Genomic DNA, 12,919 nt, shown 5'->3' on the forward strand with positions numbered 1-12,919 from the left:
AGGTCACGATCTCGCGGTCCGTGAGTTCGAGCCCCGCATCAGGCTCTGGGCTGATGGCTCAGAGCCTGGAGCCTGTTTCCGATTCTGTGTCTCCCTCTCTCTCTGCCCCTGCCCCGTTCATGCTTTGTCTCTCTCTGTCCCAAAAATAAATTAAAAAAAAACGTTGAAAAAAAAAATTAAAAAAAAATAAAAGCAAGGTAAAAGGTGGCAAAAGAGTGACATTGGCAAGATGTGCAATAAGACATCCCCGACTCCTACCCAGATCAGAAAGGAAGAAGTTAAATTGACCCTGTTTGCAGACATGATCTTATATATAGAAAACCCTAAATTCATCTCAGAAAATTCTAGAATAAATGAAATAAAGTTGCAGAACGCAGAATCAACGTGTAAAACTCAATTGCACTCTATACACCATGAACTATCCAAAAGAGAAATTAAGAAAATAGTCCCATTCATTAGATCATCAAAAGAATAAAATACAAATAACCCTAATCAAGGGGTGAAGATTTGTACACTGAAAATTATAACAATTCATGAAAGAAATTAAAGGAAAACACAGATAAATGGAAATCTATCCCGTGTTCATGGACTAGAAGAGTTAATATTGTTAAAATATCCATACTATTCAGGGGCACCTGGGTGGCTCAGTTGGTTAAGCATCCGACTCTTGGTTTCAGCTCAGGTCATGATTTCATAGTTCATGAATTTGAGCCCTGCATTTGGCTCTGTGCTGACAGCGTGGAGCCTGCTTGGGATTCTCTTTCTCCTTCTTTCTCTGCCTTTCCCCTGCTCTTGCTGTCTCTGTCTCTCAAAAAAAAAAAAAAAAAAATCCATACTATCCAAAGTGATCTACAGATTTAATGCAATCCCTGTCAGAATTCCAATGCCATTTTCTACAGAAATAGAAAAACAATCCTAAAATTCATATGGAACCATCGAAGACCCTGGATTAGCAAAACAATCTTGAGAAAGATGAGCAAAACTGGACGTGCTACATTTCCTGTGGTTATTAAAACAGTATGATACTAGCATAAAAACAACACATATCAAAAAAACTGGGGAACAATAAGAACTGACACATAAACCAACGTAACAGAGAGCCCAGAGATAAGCCCACACATATATGGCCAACTAGTAATTGAGAAGGTGCCAAGAACACAAAATGGAGAATGGATAATCTCTTTACTAAGTGGTTTTGGGAAGATTGAACATCTACATGTAAAAAATGAAATTGGGTCTTTTTTCTTGTACCGTATACAAAAGTTAACTTGAAATGAATTCAAGACTGAAATGTAAGACCTGAAACCATAAAACTTCTAGGAGAAAACATAGGGAAAGAGCTCCTGGACACTGATCTTGGCGATGAGGTTTTGGATACGACACCAATAACACAGGCAACAAAAAGAAACATAAGCAGGACTACATTAAACTATAAAGCTTCTAGGGGCGCCTGGGTGGCGCAGTCGGTTAAGCGTCAGACTTCAGCCAGGTCACGATCTCGCGGTCTGCGAGTTCGAGCCCCGCGTCGGGCTCTGGGCTGATGGCTCGGAGCCTGGAGCCTGTTTCCGATTCTTTGTCTCCCTCTCTCTCTGCCCCTCCCCCGTTCATGCTCTGTCTCTCTCTGTCCCAAAAATAAATAAAAAAAAAAAAACGTTAAAAAAAAAAAAAAAGCTTCTGCACAGCATAAGAATCCATTAACATACGGGGCACCTGGGTAGATCAGTTGGTTAAGCGTCCGACTTCTGCTCAGGTCATGATCTTGCAGTTTGTGGGTTTGAACCCTGCATTGGACTTTGAGCTGACAGCTCAAGCTTGGAGCCTGCTTTGAATTCTGTGTCTCCCTCTCTCTCTGCCCCTCCCCCGTTCATGCTCTGTCTCTCTCAACATCAAAATGGGCCAAGGGGCTGACTACACATTTTCCCGAGGAAGACATACAGGGAACCAGATATGAGTGTACAAAAATGTGTTCAGTATCACTAATTATCAGAGAATGCAAATCACAACCAGAATGGGATATCACCTCACACCTCTTAGGATGTCTATTATGAAAAAACTAAGAGATCGCAAGTGTTGATGAGGGTGTGGAGAAAAGAGGACCCTTATGTACTATTGCTTGGAATGTAAACTGGTACAGCCACTATGGAACGCAGTAAGAAATTTCCTCAAAAAATTAGAACTAGAACTACCATATGATCCAGCAATCTTACTTCTCAACATATTTCCAAAGTAAACGAAACGAGAAGCTCAAAGAGCTATCTACACTCCTATCTCCATTGCAGTATTATTTACAATAGCCAAGATATTGAAATAACCCAAGTGTTCATCAGTGGAAGAATGGATAAAGAAAATGTGGTATATGTGAATGGTAGTGTTATGCCCAGAATTCGTGATCCCCAAAGACCACCAGGGAGCCGAGTCCGATGCAAAAGCAAAGAGCCTTTATTCGAGCTACCTCAAGCTCAATCCCCTGCCTACATCGACACAGCGGTGAGATACGGGGGGGGGGGGGGGGGGGGGGGAGAGACAGAGAGCGGGTTTCAAAAGCACAAAGGTTTTAAAGGGATCATAACCTTAGCCGATTGGCTGGGGAAGGGTCGTGGCCTCAGCTGATTGGCTGGGGAAGGGTTGTGGCCTCAGCCGATTGGCTTGCTAGCCGATTGGCTGGGGAAAGGTCAGAGTCCCCTCACGCAGGTTGCCGGGCTTGGTTTGATCAGGAAGTTTGAATGGGTGAGCGGGAAGTTACTCAAGGGGAGGAGGCGTGGTCTGAGGTTTGAGCGGGAACTTCTTTCTGTGGCCATTCTGGGACATAGTCACTCAAGATGGAGGATACAGAACAAGATGGAGTCGGCCGGCCTAGGTCTGCTCTTTCAGTAGATTATTATTCAGCCACAAAAAATAAGAAAACACTGTCATGTATGACAACATGAATGAATCTGAAGGACATTATATTATGCTTAATGAAATAAGGCAGACAGAGAAAGACAAATCTTGTAGGCTCTCATCTATATGTGGAATCTAAAAACATTGAACTTATAGGAGCAGAGAGTAGAATGTGGTTGCCAAGGGTATGGATGTAGGGGCAGATGGGAGATGTTGGTCAAAGGGTACAAACTTTCAATTATAAGGTGAACAGGTTCTTGGGGCTTTATGCAGAGCATCATGACCATACAGTTGACCCTTGAAAAATGTCGACAGTTAATAATGGTTGGGGATGCTGACACCTGCAGTCAAAAATCCACAGATAACTTTTGACTCTGCCCAAATTTAACTAATAGTCTACTATTGACCAGAAGCCTTACCAATCACATAAACAATCAATTAACATATATTTTGTATGTTATTTGTATTATATATTATATTCTTACAATACAGTAAGCTAGAGAAAAAAAATGTTATTAAGAAAATCATAAGGAAGAGAAAATACATTTATAGCACTGTATTGTAAAAATCCACATATAAATGGACCTATGCCATTCAAAGTCATGTTGTTCAACGATTGGCCATAGTTAGACATACTGTATTGTATACTTGAAATTTGCTCAGTGATGAGGTCTTAAGTGTTCTCACCATATGCCCAAATGTGTTAATTAACTTGATTGTGGTCATCCATTTCACAATGTCTACAAATATCAAATTATTGTATGTATACTTCAAGTATATACAATTTTTATTTGCCAATTGTGCCTCAATAAAGCTAGAAGAAATATGACCCCAAATAGAAGTGTTGGTGGGAAGTCAGTTTAAAAGCAGTTAGACTCTTAGAATTTCCCTCCTTCTCCATCATTCCAGCATAATATTGAGGTTATTTTTTAGAGATGTGTTGGATCTCTCCCAAGTGTTCCTCTAGGTGCATTCTCCATCCTTTGCACTCTTCCTTGGCCCTAGGAGGCTAATCTTTATGGATTAAATTAATAGATCCCCTTCTCCTTTTGTTTCGCACTGGGTTTGGTCAATGGAGAGCCCTGACAGGAGATCAGAGGTTGTTAAGAAAGTCAAGACATTTATCTTGCAAGTTCCCTTTCCGTGAGTTTCCCTTGGGATGACTTCCTTTCTTCCCTGAAGGTCACAGTTCCTCAGAAGTTGGTCTCTTTATAGGACTTTTTCCTTCCAGGTGCTAACAACCTTCCCCTTCTCTCATTCCTTGGGCCTACAGGCAGTTCTGACAAGAGGTTTAGCACTCTCCCTGGGGGGTTCTCTACACACTTTACACCCTACCTATACCCTTGTAAAGAGCCCCCTTATTAAACCATTTTAAAGTTATCCTAATTCGACTTGCCACCAGTTTTATGCTGAGACCCTGGGTGAAACAGATGGTTTTGGGTTGCAAGACTTTCCAAAGAATTGAGGGGGGAGACATCATTCTACAAACAAGAGGATTAAGTGAAATTTCACAAACTGAGTTTTGAGACACCCAACCTCTTCCTCACTTTGGCTCCCCAAACAGGTCAGGCCTTTAGCTTCAAGGCAAGAGACTGGAAGAGTCTTCACTGGGCAATCTGACTAGGCCAATGGAAAAAAAAACCTCTGCTCTCAGGGTGTCCAAACAAGAAGGTCCAGTAAAGGTCACCCTTCACAGCTGAGAAGCCTCATCAGCCTGTAATTGTAATCAGTTTTTTGTTTTTTAAATGTGAACTCTCAAAGATCACTAGTCATCTGAGAAAAGCTGCTAATAAGAAAGTTGACAAAACAAACACAAAGAGAAAAGTAATTTGAGAGAAACCAAGATGATGCCAGGAGGGAAAAAAATAAAAAACAAAAATAAAAACAGTTTTATTTTAACAGAAAGATAGGAGCAGATATCTATCTAGGCCACCAAAACCAAAACCAAAACCAAAAACAGATTTTGTATAAATAGAATAATCAGCACACAGCAACAAAAAGAAAGCTCCAGGAAGTAAAAACATGTTAGAAACAAAATATTCAGCAAGAGATACAGGAGAATGAGACAGAAAGGGAAAACACAAAAAATAAAGATTTATTCTGTAAATTCTAACATCTGAATAACAGAGAAAAAAGAAAAGGGAGAAGAAATTATCAGAACAAAAAATTTAAGAAACTACCCAGAATTATGGAAGATGAGTTTGTAGATGAAAAGGGTCCACTGAGTGGACAACAAAATCTACAAAAATAGAAATACACTCAACACTCAATTGTGAATTTCAGATACAGGGGCAAAAGAAAGTACCCAGAAGCTTCCAGATGGGGAATTCCTACAAAGGATCAGGAATCAGAGTGGCTTTGACTTTTCAAAAACAATACTGGAAGCAAGAAGCCAGTGGAAATACCGTAGTTACCCTGAGGGAAAATGATTTACAATCAAGAATAAAGACACCTTTAGACCAAGGCTTTGTAAAATTTACTTCCCACACACGTGCTTTCTGAGGATGCTATTGAGAATATGCTCCACCAAAAACTGAACTAAACTGACAACGAGGAAGATACAGGACCCAGGCACAGGGTTCTAATCTTAAATTTGTGGTTACGAAAGAGGCAGCTGGAGAGATGGCCCAGTAAGAGACCAGTCCAGACCAGAAGATGTCAGAAGGCTATGTCTCCCCTGAGATGAACTTATTAAAAGTACTACATGTGCTTGAAACTTATGAGAGGGAGTATAAACACGGGAGCGCAATTTTGCAGATGAATTAGTGATAAATATTTGCAAAACTAAGCAAACAAAAACGTGACAATTATTAACTCCAGGTAAATAAAAAACATTGTGCAACATGCACGGAAAAATTGTTATCAATTAACATATGTTCCAGCATTTACATAAGTATATAAGGTAAGTATTTATATGTTTTTTAAAATGTTTATTTTGAGAGAGCTCCATTGTTCTTCCTCTTGTGCTTAAAAGAGCTATTTGACTCACCTATGTTCATTTATAATTTTCCTGAAAACAAAAACCAAACTGAAAAGATAAAAAGCAGAATAAAACAAGCAAACGGGAGAGGGGCACCTGCTGTTCAGTCAGAATTCTGCCCAAGCAGCCTCCGCACTGTCAGCACAGACCTCGATGTGGGGTTCCAACTCAAGAGCCATGAGATCATGGCCTGAGCCAAAATAAGAGTCAGAAGCTTAACCGACTGAGCCACCCAGGTGCCTCAATAAGGTAAGTATTTGATAGTAACCTAACCAAACTTGGTGATATGATACTGGTAGTTGGTTGGGTTGAGAGAGAGTGAAAGCAACCTAGATCTTCATCTTCCATGGGGGAAGCCTATAGATGATTCGTAAAACAGACCTATCCTAAGAAGCATTAGAGGCTACTTAGTTACGGAGATCACTATGAACAACAGTAACAAGAAAGCTACCAATTGAAAATGGCTGCCACTAGAGGGTGGGAAATGCACGTATGTGTTGGACAGTGATTCCAGAGCTCCATTGTTCTTCCTCTTGTGGGTAAAAGAGCTATTTGACTCACCTATGTGCATTTATAATTTTCCTGAAAACAAAAACCAAACTGAGAAGATAAAAAGCAGAATAAAACAAGCAAACGGGAGAGGGGCACCTGCTGTTCAGTCAGAATTCTGCCCAAGTAATTTTCTTTTTTAAGGAGTCTGACATCAATCTTCTAGCGAAATCTGCCAAGATTGTGGATTTATTTTTAATGGATTTCTGTAGAGAAGAACATGAAAGTGAACCTGCCACCTAGAATTCGAGTAAATTGTTTCCCAACAAAAGAGATTTATAATGAAAAAATGACTTGCTGATTTGCTATGTGAAGATCGTAACGGTTATTTTGAAAATTGAGTCTTCGGAAAGCCTTATGATCCCGGAGCATCTTCAAGGAGAGAATCCTGCCACGAGATTGAGCGTTCAGCATCTGCATCTGGTATTTGGTGCTTCGGAACACCAACACCTGCATACTTATCAAGTGAAATGATTTTCTGTTCCTAAATATAAATTCATTATCTGATGACTCACAAATAGAAATGTGCTCGGTTAACAGCAACCAAGGCAGAAAAAAAATGTCATAAAACTCAAAGGTAACTTTATACGTGAGTTGTTTATATGGCTAGGAAACAAAAAAACTTAATAAATACATGTATTAGACTACAAGACTATTTGTACATATCATGCCTCCTAGGAGGCATGATATATACAAGGCTACCAGGATGAAGGAGGAGACAGAAATAGTGCTAACTGCTGTGCTAGGTTTCTGGAGAGTTCCTACTTAGTTACGTGTAAATCTGCAGCTAGTGTGTATACCAACAGTATTGCCTCCACTTCATTATTTCACCAGTGCAGTAAATAATGATGTGGGTTCAGAGATTTGGAGATTAGGCTTGAGCAGAACGTGGCTCAAAATTGATGGTGGGGTGGCCTTAAGCCAGTCTCTTTACTCCTCTTGCTAGCGCACCACCGTGAGGGTCAAATGTGACCATGCACGGAAAGTGCTTAGCACGCTGCCGGGCATGTAGTAAACATCCAACAAATACTAGAAAAATTATGGGGATGGGAATAGAAGACATGACGAACGGGATGAGGAAGGAGAAAGCAGGTGCCTCCAGGGGAAATTGGTGTTCAGTATTCAAGTCCTTCCATTTCCTTTCTGGCTTGTTGTCTAAATTTTGTTTCCTCAGGTCTGACTGAAATAAAGATATATTTGGATGACGTTATGTGCTTTGGCAATTAGCTTACAGTTCTCTCTAATGCAATTCAGGGTGTTTTCAGCCCTGGTAAAACCAGGGTAGATTACACAAGAGAGGAACAGATTGCTGACAGTAGAACCCAACAGTCATGCACTGAGTCTTGACTGGGTTGGTCATTGGCGCTGGGACCTCTGGGAGGACGGTGGGTGAGGTAGCTTCTCGGTCCTTAAGGCGTCGAGTGTACTGGAAATCTCATTATTCCAGTTCAGTTCAGTTCCATTCAATTCGGTTTATTTTAGTTCATTTTATGCTTCAGCCAGTTGTAGAATGAAACTGGATCCTAAGGTAGCAGCATAAATGATCAGAGGGCTCTGATCTTAGGTCATTGTGATTTGAGAGGGGAAAAAAGGAACAAAGAAAAAAACTCTGCTAATCAGCCTGAGTGTCCTCTCTTCTTGCCTGATTGTAAAAAAAAAAAAAAAAAAAAAAAAAAAAAAAAAGGAAGTTATCGAGTGAATAAAGGAACCAAGATGTATCGCTCATATAATCATAAAAGGGCAATAAAATTATGTTGATGAAGGGGATCAAGAATTCTTAGAGCCAAAACCAAACCAGACCTAAACTGTTCTCTGAAAATGAATTTTCCAAGAGGGCTTCGCCCCTCCCCCCACTTGAATCCTTCATTTCTTCTGTCTATAAATATGTCCATTCTTACATAAAAGTTAGTAAAAACAATTGAATAATTAAACGAGAAAGCTAAATATCTAAATCTGTGCCTTTAATGTACCTTAATCTCAAAAAAGAATTTGCTTTTGAACTGAAGAAGCAATTCTATATCTATCTACCTATCTATCATCTTTTTTTTTTCTAGACCACCAGTAACAAACCTGTAGTCTGACAAAGTCAGAAATCTAATCCCCAAATCCTGGGAGACTGATAAGAAACCTGGCACGGAAGGGCCGAAGAGGTCATCAGACCCTTGGTTCAGTGAAAAACTCCTGCAGTTGTGGACAGAGAAGACTGGACAAGATGTGAGTCAAGGTGTCTCAAATGTGTTCATTATTAGAGTGTTGGTGCATTGAGGGGCTCAGCCAACTCCCAGTAAAACCTCCACTTCGTGAAAAATCTAATGAGTTAGAGATCACTGCGGACAAACCTGTAGTCTGACAAGATCTGATATATTGATCCGCAATGAGGGGCAGGGGGTGCCTTCAGAAGCGCCCAGAATGCACAAGGGGAAGTGTCTTTTACAGACTTTGTGTTCTCACTGAAAGGTTCTGAGGAGGGTCCAGTGGAAGCCAGTGGGAATCAGTTCTAAATCCTTGGCTGTTTCTCAGCAAGTTAGTGAAGATTAACTAAGAATTACGTGTGGTCGTGTGGCAAGGAACGTTTAGCAATTAGATACCCCCCGTAATAGATGAGTTACAGTGATGTAGGGCTGTGAGCGTCTTTGGTGACAAAGCAGTGTTCCCTTAAGAAGAGAGTTGTTATGGCATTTTACACTTGCTGCATATGGCCTTGGGAGGAACAGCATTTCCTTTTGATTACACAGCTGGCTTTATGGGTGTCCCCTCTGCCTGATTACCAGCAAGGTTCCTTGTCGCCTTTGCAATCAGAATGGACTATCACTCTTGCAGTGCTGGACAGGTTTTCCTTCTCATACGCATATATGAGAGATTTATATGTGAAAAATAGCATGTAAAATTTGGAAACGGGATCCCCATTCATTTATTCAAATATTCAAATTCTATGCTAATAGATGCCTACAGGTTTCAGGTTAGAGAAAATTTCTATTTTTAAGCTGCAGAGACCCAGTGGGTTGGAACTGAATCTGAATTACCTTAAATATGAATCTGAATGATTTTAAAATATTAGCACATTTTGGGGGGGGGGGATGTTAGTCGGGAAAGGGTTGGGACAGCCTGTAGAAAGGCCCAAATTAAATATTCTGTCTTCCATGGAAAGCAACTCAGCCTTTCCTGAAGCCGTAGAATGATGACAAACATTCCCCACTTATTCCGGAGAGAATTTAGATGCTGTTAGTGAAAACAACATCAACAACAACAAAATCTATCCCCCCCCACAGGTGTTGTCCACACAGTGAGGGCTGCATTTATGTACTGTTTCACTTCCTGACATATCAAAAAATGGCGTGGCATGCTAGAGGTGTGGTAATTATTTCCCTGTCATTAGATGGAATCTTGGTGATGGATGGAGAAACTCTATTGGCAATTTATAAGTTGTGTGACCAATACGTTTCTCTGGGAATAGATAAATGTCTTGTTTTGTCAAAATCTTATTATTCTGATTTATTTGGTTGACTTTTGTGTTGTCAGAGAAGTCCTATGATAGATTGGGATGCATTCCGTTTTATTTATTATTTATTTATATTCATGTTCAAGAATTAATGTGTTGCCTAAAAGCCACCCGGAGTGAATACGTTAGTACCTCTCCTTTTTTGTCCGCACTTTTACAATGATTTGGGGCCTTTCGGAATAGTGCCTACAGTTACTATGAGTTAATAATATGTTGCCTCAGCAAAACTGTCTTTGACGGTCGTGGGATGGATTTTCCTGAGCCTTTTCTGAAAAGCAGCAGCAGGACCACCATAGTCATCATCTTTATAATTGCAATCAAGTGATATCACTTCAAGTACCACGGATTCAAATTAAACAGAGACAGCTCTTGCTTTCGGGAGAACTAAAATGTAAGAAGAAGACCACCATCATAAAACAGATACGTTAAGACTATAATCAAATAAATACGTGAAGAGATTAAATGTGATGCTCCTTTAGGGTCAAAAGCTTACAAAATTCAGCAAGAAAGAGAAATTTGGAGGCTTATAAATTTTGGCTTCTAAAAACGTTTCCCTTTTCAGTATTTAAATTGGACTCTGTAATCTCTCCCCTACCTCCTCTTACTGTGTTTGGATTGTTTACATCTTAATGTATAGATCTGATTTCCCTTGAGCATAACGAGGCACAGAAATTATTCCCAGTCTCTTAGAATAAAGGCAAAATCAGACGTAATGCGTCTTAAGGTTAATCTCCACTTAAATTAACAACTGTATAACAATATTTATACTTATGTATGAATATATCACATTGACACCTGCTACATATTTTATTTTATGAATTAATGTGAAATATACATTATGGGGAATTGTTATCTACACATCCCCTCCTTAGTGTCTGAGGCTTCTGAAGAGCAGGCTTCCTACCTGGATTAATTCAACCCAGGTGTCTTATCTGTGTATCCTGAATTTGAAAATCATTCGATCCAAATTAGTTGAGATCATACCACTTACATTCTATGGACTATTCTGATTTGCGTTGCCAAAGATTCTCTCCTCGACCAAACTCTATTTGGGCTCCCTTGAATTTCTCAACCCGGCTTCGACTTTTGGACTTCTGTGTTCCTCGTTGCATTGTCCAATTTTAGCAAGAACCCTGCTAAGTTTGGTTTAGCTAGAACCCTTCATGCTCCATATCTGATAACTCTGGATATTTAACAGGGGTTCTTCATCTTCCATTGTCTGCCGGGTGATGTCTACTCACTCTGGCCAGCCTTCAGCACAAATCCTATTACATGGGTTTAGCCAGAATCTACCCTACCCCTGATATCTTCCCTTCATAAGTTTCCATCCACTGACCCCTCCCGGGTTCCTTGGCTCCTCCCTTATCCCAGTTGCCCCTGTTGTATTCGAAGTTGAGTCCAATCTTGTCCTCACTGCAAGGTGCTATTTCAGGGGTCCCTATAACCATTGTGATGTCCCCCTTGAATAAAATCTTTCTTATCATCTTTATCAGGTGTCAGTGAGGGGCTCCTAGGTGACTCAGTTGGTTGAGCATCCGACTTTGGCTCAGGTCATGATCTCCCGGTTTGTGAGTTTGAGCCTCACAACCCAGGGGTTCTCCACAGTGTGGAGCCTGCTTTGGATTCTCTATCTCCCTCTCTCTCTGCCACTCCCCTGCTTGCACGCCCTCTCTCAAAATAAATAAACATTTAAAAAAAAGCCCAAGTGTCATTGAATAATAATTTTTTCTTTCACAGTGTTAAAACATATTGAAGCCTATATAAAAGGATGGTTGACCCTATCCAAGTCAGAGTTCTGTGGAAACAATCATAAGGCATATTTACCTATAAGTGAAGAGGTGCTGATTATCGGGTACAAGGGTGATCATAAAACTACAGCAATATTGGAAAGGCAAATGAGATCCAACCTCTGTAGAATTACTTACGTTATTCTGATAGTTGAATGATTTTGCATTTCTGATCCATCCAAAATTAACATTTTTCTCAACATAAATACATGATTACTGTAATAAATAAATAAAAAATAAATGATAAATTATTTATTTTTTATGTTTATTTATTTTTGAGAGAGACAGAGACAGAATGCGAGTGGTTTAGGGGCAGAGAGAGAGGGAGACACAGAAGCAGAAGCAGAAGCAGGCTCCAGGCTCTGAGCTGTCAGCACAGAACCCAATGCGGGGCTCGAACTCACAAGCTGTGAGATCATGACCTGAGCCGAAGTCGGATGCTCAGCTGACTGAGCCACCCAGGCACGCCCTTTTTTTAAATTTTTTAATGAATAAATGATAAATTCTGTCACTTGGAGAAACATTTTCTTTCAGTCTTTTAAAACCATTACTGATTTGAAATACATACTTCTTTGTAAAATTTTAAAATCATACTGTTCTTACACATTTTTCTTTTCACTTAATATTGTCAGCAGCATTTCCCTACATCATTAAACAATCTTCAAAGAGTGATATTTAATGACTTTTAAAAATTCCATTGTATGGAAGTGCTATCTTCCCCTCCCCCCATTTATTTCCTATTGTCTATTGTGTTTGTGATTCCTTTTAGGGTTTCTCTTTGAATTAAGTGTATTGCATAACCGTGAAGATACGTGTGTGAGGGCATATCAAATAGCCTAAGTTAGGGGCTAAGTATAAAAAAAAAAACCTCTAATTTTTATATAAACGTTCCAACTGGTTTAGGAAATGTTTTTAAACAAGGTTTTATGCATTTCTTCTTAAATATGCTTTGTAAAAGCTAGGAGTTTAAAAAGAATTGATACATTGTGGGTGCAGGTGTTTTCAATTTTTTGACATTATGATTTAATTTACTTGACTAACTCTAAATTCCTCTAAATCATCTCCCTATGACCTCAGGAAACCTTGGTATTAATGCTTGGGGGAAGAGCTAGGCTAGAGAATTATAATGTGATGCTCCAACTTGTCCTGATGGCTCAATGCGAATCTTGCATAGTTTAGCATTGCCTTTGGGCATGGTATCTAATTCTGTGTTTACAGTGTTTG

General features: G+C 39.7%; 1 long non-coding RNA gene across 1 annotated transcript; it reads right to left on the reverse strand.

Annotated features, from left to right (window-relative positions):
- Window positions 1-7,031: 7,031 nt before the first annotated feature.
- On the reverse strand, window positions 7,032-11,921 carry LOC131483523 (uncharacterized). The gene is made up of 2 exons (XR_009247754.1): window positions 11,834-11,921; window positions 7,032-8,051 (listed from the first exon to the last, which is right to left on the reverse strand). It is a non-coding gene; the product is annotated as an uncharacterized LOC131483523 (long non-coding RNA).
- Window positions 11,922-12,919: the final 998 nt, after the last annotated feature.

Source organism: Neofelis nebulosa, chromosome 8 (genome assembly GCF_028018385.1).
Source record: "Neofelis nebulosa isolate mNeoNeb1 chromosome 8, mNeoNeb1.pri, whole genome shotgun sequence".
NCBI lineage: Eukaryota > Metazoa > Chordata > Mammalia > Carnivora > Felidae > Neofelis > Neofelis nebulosa.